Raw genomic sequence first — 15,723 nt, 5'->3', positions numbered from 1 at the left:
ACTTATGCGGTTGATATACTTAGCTATCAACTTTTGTAGTCGATATTTAGTTGATATAATTAGTTTAGTTGAGATATTTAGTTGATATACAACACTGATTTTTTTTAAGTAAACAACTAGTTTGATCGATATTTAGTTGATATACTTAGCTATCAACTTATGTAGTTTAGTTATCAATTTTATTTAAAAAATCAAGGTAGTAATGGAGGATATTTAGTTTTGCTAGAAAATTAATATAATTAGCTATCAAGTTATGTAGAAAATTTATTTACATACGGTTAGGCAGACAATTTATTTAATTTCGAAAGTAGTTTAGGGATCATATGTGAAAGTACTGTAGCTAGAAATTTAATTTACTGATACAATTGTTTATATAGTTTGTTAATTATATGAGCAAATTTAGTTAAGGAATGTGTCAATCTAATTATAAGTTTCGTGTCGTGCACATCAACTAGATGGACAATGTAGTGACCGTTTATCATGGAGGAATTGTTGAGATAGATCAGTTTTCGAATGTCACATTTGTTGGAATGGACAGTGTCCTCTATCGCTTTCTCTCCCTGTCAGCTTCACGTTCCGCCGCCGCCTTACGATCCATCTACTCTATCCTCTTGCGGATTTCTTTTTTATCTTTCTTGCGCTTCTCCTCTTATTGTTCCTCTTGCTTCATTCGGTGCCAATGTTCTGCAGCTGTCGGGTACCACGATCATGGGGCACCCTAACCAGAGATTAAAACCCCATCAAACGTAACAAGATTAGGCATCTGGGCCGAATCCTCCCCTGGAGCAGTGCCGACGTCCAAACTTGGATGCCCGAAGCCTCTTCATGTACGGAAAGCCCAAGCCACGCTCGGCCCATAGCCCAGCACCACGGTACGGCCCCTCCGAGGCCTCGCTGGCTGTGGAGCAATCTCTGCCTCGCTCGAGGACTCCCCGCCGAGGCCCCTCGAAGCGAAGGCGATCTCCGCCTCGCTCGAGACCCCCTCAGCCGAGCCCCCCGTGGGGCCTCGGCACGGGCGGAAACTCCACCTCGCCCAAGACCACCCTCGGCAGACAGGGGCAGCGGCCCAACCACCCGACGGGACATGACACATTAATTCGCCAACCACCCCACGGCATGGGGCGGGACTCAGATGGTGCCGGGCGGCGGCGGCGGCCACCACGCCGCACAGCAGACGTGACCGATGTCTCGTCCGCCTGCGCCCCACCACTGTGCCGCTATTCTCGGCGCGGTGCAGGACTGCGGCGCCCCGTGTGGGCTAGCCTGACACCGCTTCGTCACTATGCCACCTACCCTTGTACTTTTCTCCCCTGCAAGACCCTCGTCGGGCATGGGCGGCGACCCTCGGACACAGTACAGCCCTTGACCGGGATAAGATCGGAGTCTCAGCACCCTCGATGCCCCACCTCATCTGACGCAAGGCACTGCGCACTCAGCAGTCACCGCCATGCTGTCGACTGGCGCTACAGGACACGGACGCGTCCTGGGCGCATGCGGAGGATTCACAAGGACGACGGCCACGCCCGACGACATGCTCCACAGCACTCGGCGACAGAAACGACCAACTGTTCTCCCCGGAACGGGGGAGAAGAGATGACCCCGTAGATACCCTACACGTGTAATCCTCTCCTCCTTGGTCTATAAAAGAAGGAGGCCAGAACGTGCAGCGGCGACAAACACACACGCACGCTCACCTCTCCCGATATTGGCACTCGCCTCAATCAACCCAGTACTTCCTGGGACTTGGGAGCTTATCTCCCTCTCCCGCATAAGCTTGTACCCCCTACTACGAGCACCCCGGTGCAAGATAATACAGTATCCCTCTCCCTGCTGGACGTACAGCCTCATCGGCCGGAACCAGGATAACCCCGGAGTCACTGTGTGTTTCCTTGCATCAACCATCTAGAGATAGGAACACGCAGTATTTTCACTAGTTGGTGCTAGACCGCGAGGTCCAGACACCAACAGTTGGCGCGCTAGGTAGGAGACGCTACGTGACAATCATCCTCTACTCTCGTTCGGTCTCTAGATGGCGGACATGTCAAGACGGTTCCCGATGGGCATATCAGACCCGTTCCCAGCGGGAACAGTGATCTGGTTCGGGAGTCTTGAGTTCAGGGCAACCGGCAATGGTTACCTCATGGAGCTCCTCTCGCCCAGAATCAACCCCGATGTCCCAGCGTCGCAGCCACGGCGCCGGAGGCGCTTGGGCCAGCGCGCGCGGCGAGCGCGCATGGAACGGCGTAGTGTGGCGCGCCCTAGCCTCCCCGCATGGGTCGAAGCTAGCGTACCACAAACAGACGCCACGATGGGGAGCGCCACCACTTCATCACCAAAACCAACTGTAACGCTGACAGCAGATGGCGCATCTCGGCCGTTGCTCTACCCTTATGGGATGCGAGCTTCTGCCACGATCTACGCGTCATCAGTCAGCTCCAACATGAGCACGTATGAGGACTTGCTCGGGCATCATCTGCTCTCGGATCACAACCTCATTGCGTCAACACCTGACAGCTCATACCTCGACTCTGCGGACGAGGGGTCTATCCCTGCGCAGGATCGCATGAACCCGGAGTGGGACTACTCCGGGATCCGTGATCTCGGGGCGTTCTTGTCGTTTCAGGCTGTGGTAGACTACTGCCTCACCTGTTCCGACGACTCCAGCGAGGGGGGTTACGACCCGACTCGGGAATGCTCCATCGCTGTGCTGGGAGAGCACAAAAACGACATCGATGACGACACCACGGCGGACGTGGCTCACGCCGCGACAGCCACGGTAGGGGCGACTTCAATAGCTGGACCATCCGCACCGGCGAACGCGGCAGAACAGTAGGCACAGCTGGCACAACTCCAGGAGGTTGAAGCCAAGCTCGATGAGGAGTGTCGGCAAACGCAGAAGCTGCGCCTTGTGCTCGAGCAAGGACGTACCGGCCACAGTACAGGAGCTCGAGAGGCAGGATGCGTGGCCCGGGATCGGATCCTGGCAGAAGGACGCGAAAGAAGCCCCCTGGCGTTGCCCAGGGCCAGTCAGAAGATCACCGCTGCAGCACTCCTGATCCGCGCAATGCCTGAGCCATACACACTCGAGGGCCACAACTTGCGCAAAGATGCACAGGCGCTCCTCGAGGATGCTGCAGTGCAGCAGGCCGAGAGTTCTGCGTCTCGAATGTGCTCGGTGGCCTTGGCGAGAGCTAATGGGGCAGCACAACAGGACCGCGAGACCTTAGTGCATACCCCACCGGCAAATAGGGCAAAGGCACCCTCGGTACACAATCGTGTCAAGCAGACTCCTGTGAAGGATCGATTTCGGGACACGCGTGGCAACGCCCACGACGGTGACGCCCGCAACGTCCTGAACCAGAAGAAGGAAGATGGTGCCGCTCACGGCTACCGCCCTCAACGTGGTGGACGCTACGATCACAAGGAGGATAGGAGTCCATCACCGGAGCCTCTGGGCACCCGTGTGTTCAGCCGGGAAATCCGCGCTGCTCCATTCCCCTCCCCCCACGCTTTCGGCAGCCCACCACACTCACCAAGTACTCGGGAGAGATAGATCCCGGGCTCTGGCTCAACGACTACCGCCTAGCGTGCCAGCAGGGCAGCGCGGCTGATGACGCCGTCATCATCCGCAACCTTCCTCTGCACCTTGCGGATTCCGCACGTACCTGGCTTGAGCATCTTCCTACCAACCAGATCCACAACTGGTCTGACCTGGTCAAGACTTTCGTGGGTAACTTCCAGGGCACGTACGTGCATCCTGGGAACTCTTGGGATCTCTGAGGGTGCCGTCAGCAACCCGACGAGCCTCTGCGGGATTACATCTGACACTTCTCCAAGCAGTGCACTGAGCTCCCCAGCGTCAAGGACTCCGAAGCCATTAGTGCCTTTCATTTGGGCACGGCATGCAGGGATCTCGTGCGTGAGTTGGGATGGAACCCTCCTTCCAGCGCAAACGAGCTGTTCGACATAGCAACCAACTTCGCCTCTGGCGAGGAGGCGGTTGGTGCTATCTTCGACGACGAGAAGAGCAAACGCAAGGGGGAAGCACCTGCGGAGGACACCAAGTCCAAGAACAACATGAAGAAGACCAAGTGGGGCAAGAAGGGCAAGAAGAAGGGCCCGCCTAACCAACGCGGTCAGGGGGAGGAGGAAGACTCCGACGAGGCTCTCGTTGTCACCCCTGACAGCAAAGGTCCTCGAGGCCCCCTCGAGGCGGCGGCCTGTTGTAAGCATCTAGGCACTCAAGGTATGTTTCGGTGATTAATGACAACCATTATTGTGACTAATGAGTTTGTGCAGCTTAATAGATCATTATCGCTCATTTGGTCATATGTCAAAAGAGGCCCCTCAATTTCGGTCATTCAAAAAGGCGATCTCGGTTTTTAACTTATATTTGTCAAGGCTAAGGATCTTTCTAGTCCTAAGTGTCACAAGGTTGAGAAGGACACTTAGGTTAGTATAGGTTTTATAGTTTTGTAGTGATCGCACTATTAAGACGGGTTCATGAGTTAGTAGCTTGATCAAACTTGAGTTGGCCCTAGACATATTACACACTCACTCAAAAACAGCAAAAGATGGTCAATAGAAGTCAACACAACTCTTGGAAGAAGAAACAATCAAAGTCACATTCGAATCCAAGTCAAAACAGCTGAAAACAAAGAAAATCAGTAGCACCGGTTGAACCGGTGCACAAGCATCGGAGCATCCGATGCATGGCGGAAGGACCGATGCCCTGTCGGTCCATCTTCTCTGGATGAAGGCAGATATCAAGTAAAGCACCGGTTGAACCGATGGTCAAGAAGATAAGCACCGGTGCAATGAAAGTCCTTTGTTCCAGAGAGCATGTTTTGATGGATTCCAACCTCTCTTCAGCACCGGTTGAACCGACGCTCCGAAATCAAAGCACCGGTGCAATGAAAGTCCTTTGTTCCAGAGAGCATGTTTGATGGACTCCAACTTCTCTTCAGCACCGGTTGAACCGATGGTTCAGAAACAAAGCACCGGTGCATTGGATGTACTTTGTTCCAGAACGCTTGTTTGAGTTGATCCGCGAACCTCTTCAGCACCGGTTGAACCGATGCCCCTACGGAGCATGCACCGGTGCAATGACGCAAGCGTGGATACTGTGTCAGAACTCCAACGGCTACTTCTTTGACACAGAGAGACCGGTTGAACCGATGCCCATATTTTCTATACCGTCGGTTCTTCCGGTGGTCACGGTTTTTCTGCAGAAAACCTCCAACGGCTATGTGACCTCCTCCACTCTATATAAGGGTACCCCCTGGTTCATTTCAGTTGCCTTTTGACACCTTGAAAACCTGAGGCCACCCTTGAGAAGAAGAGATAGAGCTTTGAGCAAAAGAGAGAAGATCTAGTGCTTAGTTTGTGTTTCAACCTTGAAGAACTCATCCATTGCAAGTGTAGCAAGTGTGTTTGAGCTAGGGCCAACTGAGTGTAGGTCAAGTGAAGGCTTAGGAACTTGTTACTCTTGGTGTTTGGCAGCACCTAGACGATCTTGGTGATCGAAGTGTTTCTCGCGGAGCTTGCCAAGGATTGTGGGAGCCCGGAGAAGAAGATTGTACGTGGCTTGAGCTCCACCACGCCGGGATGGTGAACGGAGACTCTTAGTGAGCGCCCAAGTCTCGGTGACATGGGAGGTGACAAGACTCTTAGTGAGTGTCACAACGTGGATTAGGGGTGTGTGCCAACACATCGACACCACGGGAAAAATCCGGTTGTCTCTTGCACTCTCTTTCATTTCAAGCACTTACTTTCATGCTTTCTTTCATGTGCTTGACCTTAGAGATCATAGCTTAGCTCTACCTTGCTTAGTTTCATATCTTTGTTAGCTTGTGTAGTTTGCTTTGTTTAGCCGGTTGGTGAATTGAGCCTTACTAGCCTTACATAGGTTAAGGTTGTTTTATTGCTTTAGAATTTTGAAAAAGGCCCAATTCACCCCCCCTCTTGGTCTATCGATCCTTACAATTGGTATCAGAGCCTCGTTGCTCATTTGGATCATTAGGCTTCACCGCCTAGAGCTATGGCCAAGATGGGAGGTTCGCCGCCTCACTTCGAGGGCAAGAACTTTGCCTATTGGAAAGTTCGTATGGCCGCATACCTTGATGCGATTGCCCCCGAAGTGTGGTTGGCAACAAAGACCGGGTTCACCGGAACTCCCACCACGGAGCAATTAAAATGGAATGCAAAGGCTAGAAATGCAATTTTCGAAGCCATTAGTGAGGAAGTCTTTGCTAGAGTAAATGGCATGGACTTAGCAAGTGATATATGGAAAGAGCTAATTGAAATTCATGAAGGCTCCACAAAAGTCCGTGAACAAAAATATCACTTGTTTAGAGCAAAATATGATTCTTTTAAAATGCTTGCTCATGAAAATTGCAATGATATGTATTCCCGCTTGAATGTCATTGTCAAGGACATTAATGCTCTTGAAGTTTCCAAAATTGACAGTGGCTCCATCAACCGCAAGATTCTCATGCTCCTTCCGAAGCCCAAGTACAACATTATCAATGCTATGCTTCAAAAGGAGAATCTTGATACAATGGAAGTGGGAGAGCTTGTGGGCGAAATTCGCGCTCATGAAATGAGTATCCTTGGTATGACAGAAGAGCCAACAACAAGCAAATCAATTGCTCTCAAAACCAAGGCCAACAAGCACCGCAAGCTCAAGATGATCAAGCAAGAATCTAGCTCAAGCAATGAAGAAGAAGATCATCATGAAAGCTCATCCGATAATGAAGAAGATGGGGAACTTGCTCTCATGATGAGAAAGTTCACACGCTTGAGCGACAAGATAAAAAAGAAGGGTTACAACTTTGACCCCAAAAGAAGGATGTTCCGGTATAGGGAAGATGTCAAGTACAAAACATGCTACAATTGTGGGGAAAAAGGACACATCTCTCCCGATTGCCCCAAGCCGGACAAGAGAAAGAAGGATAACAAAGGCAAACATCGCCATGATTCAAGCGATGATGAAGAAGATGAGAAGAAAAACAAGAACAAGAAGCTTGAGAAGAAGAAGAGCCATGACAAAAAGACCAAGCTCTTCCCAAAGAAAAGGGGCAATACCAAGAGAAGCTTCTTGGTGGAAAAGCAAGAGTGGGTGACCGATGTCTCATCAAGCGAAGAATCAAGTGATGAAGAAGACATAGTCACTATCGCCCTCACAAATGAAGAACCATCACTACCTCCACCTCCAATGTGCCTCATGGCCAAAGGTAACTCTAAGGTATGTGAGAGTGAAAATGATAGTGATGATGAGCTTGACCCTAATGAGTTTGCTAATCTCATTAATGAGTATACATCCGTCATCAAGAGGGAAAAGGGCAAAGTCAAGGTTCTTGAGAGCACTCGTGCCAAGTTAGAGCTTGCCCACTCCGATTTGCTTGGCAAGTACAATGACTTGCTCAAAAAGCACAATGAGTCACTTGTACTTGCTAAGCAAGTTGAAGAGAGCCACAAAAAGCTTAAACAAGAGCATAGGGAGTTGGCTCACAAGTATCAAGAACTTGAATTTGCCTATGAAGCAATTGACCCAAGTCTTGAGAACTTTGCTCATGAAACTATTGAGAAGGTCAATGCTTCTACTTCATGTGATGACCTACTCATTAATGCAAATGCTACTAATGCTTTGCCCGAGCTTGCACCTTCTAGGGAAAAGGAATTGATGGATCAAGTTGCAAGCCTCAAGAGTAGTGTGGAGAAGCTCTCTAAAGATTTATCTATTTCAAATGTTTTGTTTGTAGAAGCACTTAGTTTTAATCTCATTTCTATTGCTCAATTATGTGATCTTGGACTAACGTGTACCTTTGACAAGAATGGTGTTGTAGTAACTCTTGAAGAAGACAAGTCAATGGTATTCACGGGGTTTAGGCATGGCAACATCTATTTAGTGGACTTTTCTTCAAAGCAAACAAGCACCATGACATGCCTCTTCACCAAGTCTTCTCTTGGGTGGCTTTGGCATAGAAGAATTGCTCATATTGGCATGAGCAACCTCAAGAAAGCCCACAAGAGAGGGATGATCACCGGCTTGAAGGACGTCACCTTTGACAAGAACAAGCTATGTAAAGCATGTCAAGCCGGGAAGCAAGTTGCAACACATCATCCCATCAAGACGATGTTGTCTACCTCCAAGCCGCTCGAGCTACTTCACATGGATCTCTTTGGTCCAACTACATACAAGAGCATTGGTGGTAACCTCTATTGCTTAGTAATCGTTGATGATTTTTCACGTTACACTTGGGTTATGTTTCTAGGCGATAAGGGTGAAACTCCGGAACTCTTCAAGACATTTGCAAGAAGAGCTCAAAGAGAGTACAACTCCCCAATTGTGAAGATCCGGAGTGACAACGGCACCGAGTTCAAGAACATGAAGATTGAAGAATGGTGCGATGAAGAGGGCATCAAGCATGAGTTTTCCGCCACCTACACGCCTCAACAAAATGGAGTGGTGGAAAGAAAGAACAAGACACTCATCACCCTAGCAAGAGCAATGTTGGATGATTATGGCACGTCCGAGAAGTTTTGGGCGGAAGCAATCAACACAGCGTGTCATGCATCCAACCGAGTGTATCCCCACCGACTCCTCAAGAAAACTCCATATGAGCTCATCACCGGGAAGAAACCAAATATATCCTACTTTCGAGTCTTTGGTTGCAAATGCTTCATCTATAAGAAGAAAAGGCTCGGTAAGTTTGAAAGTAGATGTGATGAAGGTTTCTTTCTTGGTTATGCATCAAACTCCAAAGCATATAGAGTATTCAATCAAACCTCCGGGTTAGTTGAAGAAACATATGATGTGGAGTTTGATGAATCTAATGGCTCCCAAGAGGAGGTTGTTGGCTATGAAAATGTAGGTGATGAAGAGATTGATGAAGCTTTGAAGAATATGTCCATTGGGGATATCAAGCCGGAAGAGGTGCATAAAGGCAATGATCAAGGGGGGGGGACCTTCCTCATCTACACCAAGCACCTCCAAGGCACCCCAAGTGGATAAAGATCAAGAAAAAGATGATCCACTACCTCAAGAAGATGTGCCAACACCAACACCCCAAGTCCAAGAACAAGAAGAGCAAAGTGTTCCACAACAAGCACAAGTCACACAAGATCCACCCCAACAAGCATCCACGCAAATACCGCTAGTGAAGCATGGTCGCATCTCCAAGGATCATCCAATTGGTCAAATCATTGGTAGTCCTTCCAAGGGAGTAAGAACTCGCTCTAAGCATGCTTCATTTTGTGAACATCACTCGTTTGTTTCTTGTATTGAACCCACTAGCATAGAGGAAGCGCTTGAGGACTCGGATTGGGTGATGGCCATGCAAGAAGAATTGAACAACTTCACCCGCAATAAAGTTTGGGTCCTCGAAGCTCCTCCAAAAGACAAGAACATCATCGGCACCAAGTGGGTCTTTCGAAACAAGCAAGATGAACATGGGGTGGTGATACGCAACAAAGCAAGACTTGTGGCAAAAGGGTTTTCTCAAGTCGAAGGTTTGGATTTTGGTGAAACCTTTGCTCCGGTCGCAAGACTTGAAGCTATCCGTATCCTTCTTGCTTACTCTTCACATCATAACATTAAGTTGTATCAAATGGATGTGAAAAGTGCATTCTTAAATGGCGTTATTAACGAACTTGTTTATGTTGAGCAACCTCCCGGGTTTGAAGATCCGAGGAATCCTAACCATGTTTATAGGTTGCACAAGGCACTCTATGGGCTAAAACAAGCTCCAAGGGCTTGGTATGAGAGGCTTCGTGACTTCCTAATCATGCAAGGCTTCAAGATCGGGAGGGTGGACACCACGTTGTTCACAAAAGACGTCAACGGGGATCTTTTCATTTGTCAAATTTATGTTGACGATATTATTTTTGGCTCAACTAATGATTTACTAAGCCATGAGTTTGCTACCATGATGTCTAGGGAATTCGAGATGTCCATGATTGGCGAATTGACCTTCTTCCTTGGTTTTCAAGTCAAACAAATGAAGGAAGGGAAATTCATCCATCAAGAAAAATATACTAAAGATATCTTGAAGAAGTTCAAGATGGATGAGTGCAAGCCAATCAAGACACCCATGGCAACCAATGGGCATCTCGACTTGGATGTGGACGGTAAACCGGTTGATCAATCCCTCTATCGTTCAATGATAGGGTCTTTGCTTTACCTTACCGCATCTAGGCCCGATATAATGTTTAGTGTGTGCTTGTGTGCCCGCTTTCAAGCTAACCCAAAGGAGTCACACCTTTCGGCTGTGAATAGGATCCTTCGGTATCTCAAGCACACCCCTAGCATAGGCTTGTGGTACCCCAAAGGCGCTAGTTTAGATCTCTTGGGATACTCGGATTCGGATTTTGCCGGAAGCCGTGTGGATCGCAAGAGTACCTCCGGGGGTTGCCACTTGCTTGGGCGTTCTCTAGTTTCTTGGTCGAGTAAGAAGCAAAATTCCGTGGCTTTGTCCACCGCGGAAGCGGAATATATAGCGGCCGGTGCATGTTGTGCCCAAATCCTATATATGAAGCAAACCCTTTTGGACTTTGGTGTGAAACTAGATAGGATCCCGCTCCTTTGTGATAATGAAAGTGCCGTAAAAATTGCCAAAAATCCGGTTCAACACTCTCGCACAAAGCACATTGATATTCGCCACCACTTCTTGCGTGATCACGAAGCCAAAGGAGATATATCTCTACAAGGTGTGAGATCCGAGGAGCAATTGGCGGATATATTCACAAAACCTTTAGACGAGAGTACTTTTGTTAGGCTAAGGAGTGAGCTTAACGTTCTAGATGCTTCTAACGTCATATAATTGCCTTGTCATATAGATGCATTTCATATGTACATGTGCTAGGGGCTTGTCTAACCTTGTCAAGATAGTGATGAACATGAGTCTTGCATGAGCCGGTGGTCTTGGTTTTGCTCATGGCATGAAGAATGGTTCATCATGAAGAAGCTTGACGAGGGTTCAAACTTGACAAGATAGATTTAAATTTTGCAATGCATGTGCTTGTCATATAGAATGCATCCATGTTTAATTTCACGCTTTGCATTGGCATTGCATCACGTTAGTAGCATCACAAGGGAGCAAATCACACTTCGAGAAAGATATTCATGCTAAATATGATATATCATCTCCACAAGAGTGATAAGATCAATGTTGTGCTTTCATGCCTATCGAGTCACGTCCTATCGAACTTAAAGTTTAAATCTCTAAGTTCATAGGCAAAGTGGCTCATACATTTGGTTTTTGTGTTTAAACCTCGCTTGGTTCTTAATTTGCCTAAGTTAATATAAAAGCTTGCGAGCATTTAGTTTGAGTGTTTGAGGGGTGAGGTTGTCTCTCGAAAATGATCCAAAACTGAGTGTTTATGGCTTTGGCTTTGAGTTTTTGGATCAGAAGTAGAGTTTGTAGTTCAGCAGAAAATTTCTTTAACCACCGGTTAAACCGACGCCGTGTTTTTCATCTCATCGGTTCAACCAGTGCTTAAGTCTTCGTGGCTAGGGTTCTGCAACGCCTCTGGAACAACCTCCGGTCGTTACTCCGATGGCTCACCGGTGCTTCCGATGTATGGCGGATGAACCGACGCTTCAGCATCGGTTCAACCGGTGCTACTGCGTGGAGTAAATGGGCCTTGCATAGCCTCTGGACCTTACTCCTGCAGATACACCGACGCCCATCGGATGTTCCGGTGCCTCAGTGGCGGATCTTCCGGTGCCCTTCTGACCACGTTTCAATCTCGTTCAGATCTGGTCAAACTTTCACCGGTGATTACACCGACGGTCTTTTCTCTGCACCATCGGACCATCCGGTGCTTAGGGTTGGCGGGCCCGTCCGTTCTGTTTTCACTTAATCCTTCCACGGGCCCACGCGTCAGTCTCACTCCTGTTCCTCTTCCTCCTCGCGAAACTGCCGCCCTGCACCCCGCGCCCGTACGCCGCTTCGCCGCCGCCACTCCCGCGACGCCCCTCCACTGCCGCACGCGCGCCGCTCCTGCCCAACTTCGCCGCCGCGCCACGCGCCAGCGCTCGCGCACGCGCCGCGCCTGTGCCCGCGCCACGCTGCGCCGCCCTGCGCTCCCCTGCGCCGCCCGCACCGCGCGCCGTCGCCTTCCACGTGCAGCGCCGCCGCTTCGCAGCACCTCCGCACGCGCGTTCCCCTGCTCCTTTGCCCTACTCGAGCCGCAGCAAGGGCTCTGTCTCACTCCCTACACCCCTTGATCAGGCGCACTCAAGGTGCTCGAGAAATTGCCTCTTAGGTTTTTTCTTCGATTTCTTCCCTGATCTGCAAGGGTATGACCTTTACACCTTGTTGCAAAGTGAATTTCCTTTGTTACATCATCCTTTGCACACATGTTTACATATATCATTGCCTTGATCACACACACAAGAATCTTGTCACTTATCTTTGCACATGCTCACATAGATATCTTTTAAATCCTTTAGCGTGTCATCGATATCAAGGCTGCTATCCACTAGATTTCACGTCATAGGCTCAAATCAAAACTTTGTTTTGACTCTCTATGTCAGATGGCTGGTGACAAGAAGGGCAAGAGCAAGATGGTTGTGCAGAAAAAGAAGAAGCGCACCCGTGAGGACCGCGAGCGAGAGCAGGCCGAGGCAGTGGCAGATGCAGCTGACAGGCAGGGCTCACTCAGGATCAGAGAGCCTCAGGCTCAGGGGGAGCCACAGCAGCAGTTACGTCGCTCAGGACGTACTCAGACAGCTCAGGCCACACCTGAGTCCCGCTCACGTCCACGGACTCGAGGTGGTGGCACTCAGAGGGGAGCAGGTCATGCACCGCAGCAGCACACCGACAGTCAGACTCAGACATGTGGTCAGGACAGTGGTGAGGAGCTGCCCGAGGTTGAGTTGTTCGATCTCAGGGGTATTCCAGGACCTAGGGTCAAGAGATTGCGTTATGTGACCCCAGAGCAGTGGTTTCCCGAGCAGAGGGATGTCGGAGTTGATCGTCGTTTTTACACTCTGCTTCAGGAGTCTTTTTACCACACCTACTGCCAGTTGGACATCAAGATTAGTGAGCACAAGATGCTCCACTGGGTAGCTATGCGTGTAGCAGCAGGTGGGACTCCAGTGCTTCCTCTTTTTGAGAGATATGTTGGATTGCCTGCTCTACTCAGTGAGAGGTCCAGGTATATTCGAGAGTGGGTTCGAGTCTTCTACGCCACTCTGTTTATTGAGGAGGACCGGCAGTTTATAGACTTCATGTTCCAGGAAAGGCACTATCGCTTGACCCGAGCACGACTGGCTACCTATCTTGGAGTTCAGATTGCCGAGGAGCCACACTTCATACACTATCAGGCTTATGGCAGCACGGTACCTCCTCGACGTCCTCACGAGTCTCACGTTCCATCTGATGAGGAGATCAGTGTTCTGTTTCAGCAGCCTTTCCTGCCTGGCACACCGAGGACTCCGGACAGGCTAACTCCCATGGCACACACTATCCATCTAGCCTTGAGGAAGAGCTTGTTGTTTCGGATTGGATACAACGAGGGGATCACAGCTCTGCAGCAGTGGCTTCTACTTTATATCATGACAGGTCGTGACTTTGACCTAGTCGACTTCTTTATCTGCGAGCTAGAGGATGTGATTCTGGATGGCATGACAGTTCACCGTCGGCATCCGTTTGCTCATTGGATCTGTTGGATTCTGGCTCAGCTAAGTCAGAATGAGCATATGGATGAGCTGGAGCACTCGAGGACACAGTTCAGTTTTTACTCACCAGCTACTCCTCGAGACGGTCGTCGTGGCTCGAGAGGCCAGCGCCGAGCACAGCGGGTTCTGGATGAGCGTTTCTTGGCTGAGGGCAGAGTTGCAGATGATCCGACAGCAGCCGAGGACGCTTCACTAGCAGCTGCAGAGGCCCAGCTCCCACACTACCTGATCACTGACTCAGAGGACTCGGAGGATGACGAGGACTTCATTCCCACTGTTACCGTCCCTCGAGGAGCTCATGATGATGAGGCAGGATCTTCTGGTGCAGCACGAGCCCCCGCTCCTCCAGTCTCCACCGCTCAGGTCACTCAGCCAGATGCACTCGCTGCTATTCTTACTCGGCTCTCAGATCAGCAGGACAGATTTGCAGCAGCTCAGCTGAGCATGCAGGCCGAGCAGGCTCGCCAGCAGGAGGCCCAGACTCTGGTGCTTGAGGGGATTCGACAGCAGCAGGAGGCCATGAGGTTACAGCTTCAGCAGCAGTCCCAGATCCAGCAGCAGATGTTTACCTTCTTCTCGGGATGCTTCGGTCAGCTGTACCGACACACTGGACTGCCAGAGCCTCAGCTCCCTACACCCCAGCAGCTCCAGTTCGACCCCACTGCTCCTCCTCCACCTGCTGGTGGTTTCATGCAGACACCCTTGTCATCTTTCCCGGTGTCACCACTTCTACCGACCGGGTTGTTTGCCAGTCCTGTTCCTACTGCTGCCCCGGCTCCTGCTCCACAGCCTAGTGTCTGGACAGCCGAGCAGCGTGCAGAGTTTCATAGACAGCAGCAGATCCTACACCAGCTCCAGCACCCCTCGGCTCAGTCACTCACGTTCGACTCTCCTTCTCAGCCCGAGGTGCTCCGTCCGTCCGTCGTGCGCCCCACTCAGCCAGACCTGACTCCCGTCACGTCTGCTCCTCCGACGGACTCCACGATCGTCGCCGCGCCAGCTCCTACCGCTACTCCAGCTACTTCTGCTGCTCCGACGACTCCGGTCGAGCAGAAGTCTTCATCGGTCGACGACGACTGGACAGACGACGACGCCGACGACTCCGCCGCTCAGTTCTCCACCGGACCCAGCCGGAAGACCCCGCCTTCTCCAGCTCAGGATTAGATCGCCTTCCTTTTTGGTGCTTTGTTGCCAAAGGGGGAGAGGTTTTAGGGGGAGGGTACAGAGTTAGGGGGAGGGTAGAGCTAGAGAGAGCTCGTAGTTATCAGGACTTTGATTCTTTGTATCACATTTGGTGTTAGTTCATGGATATGTACTTTTGTCGCTTGAGTATGCCGTGCTTTGAGACATATCTATGAATTTCGTTTGAGCCGTTGAGCTCTTTGGTCCTTCTTTTCGAGTTCGCTTGTGTTTATCTTGCTTTATCTTTCTCGCTGTCTCGTTATTTATGTTTGTGTTGTCATCAATCACCAAAAAGGGGGAGATTGTAAGCATCTAGGCACTCAAGGTATGTTTCGGTGATTAATGACAACCATTATTGTGACTAATGAGTTTGTGCAGCTTAATAGATCACTATCGCTCATTTGGTCATATGTCAAAAGAGGCCCCTCAATTTCGGTCATTCAAAAAGGCGATCTCGGTTTTTAACTTATATTTGTCAAGGCTAAGGATCTTTCTAGTCCTAAGTGTCACAAGGTTGAGAAGGACACTTAGGTTAGTATAGGTTTTATAGTTTTGTAGTGATCGCACTATTAAGAGGGGTTCATGAGTTAGTAGCTTGATCAAACTTGAGTTGGCCCTAGACATATTACACACTCACTCAAAAACAGCAAAAGATGGTCAATAGAAGTCAACACAACTCTTGGAAGAAGAAACAATCAAAGTCACATTCGAATCCAAGTCAAAACAGCTGAAAACAAAGAAAATCAGTAGCACCGGTTGAACCGGTGCACAAGCATCGGAGCATCCGATGCATGGCGGAAGGACCGATGCCCTGTCGGTCCATCTTCTCTGGATGAAGGCAGATATCAAGTAAA

The sequence above is a fragment of the Panicum virgatum genome, chromosome 3K (genome assembly GCF_016808335.1).
Source record: "Panicum virgatum strain AP13 chromosome 3K, P.virgatum_v5, whole genome shotgun sequence".
In the NCBI taxonomy this organism is placed as follows: Eukaryota; Viridiplantae; Streptophyta; class Magnoliopsida; order Poales; family Poaceae; genus Panicum; species Panicum virgatum.
The sequence above is the reverse complement of the archived record's forward strand: the minus strand, read 5'-3'. Positions refer to the sequence as shown.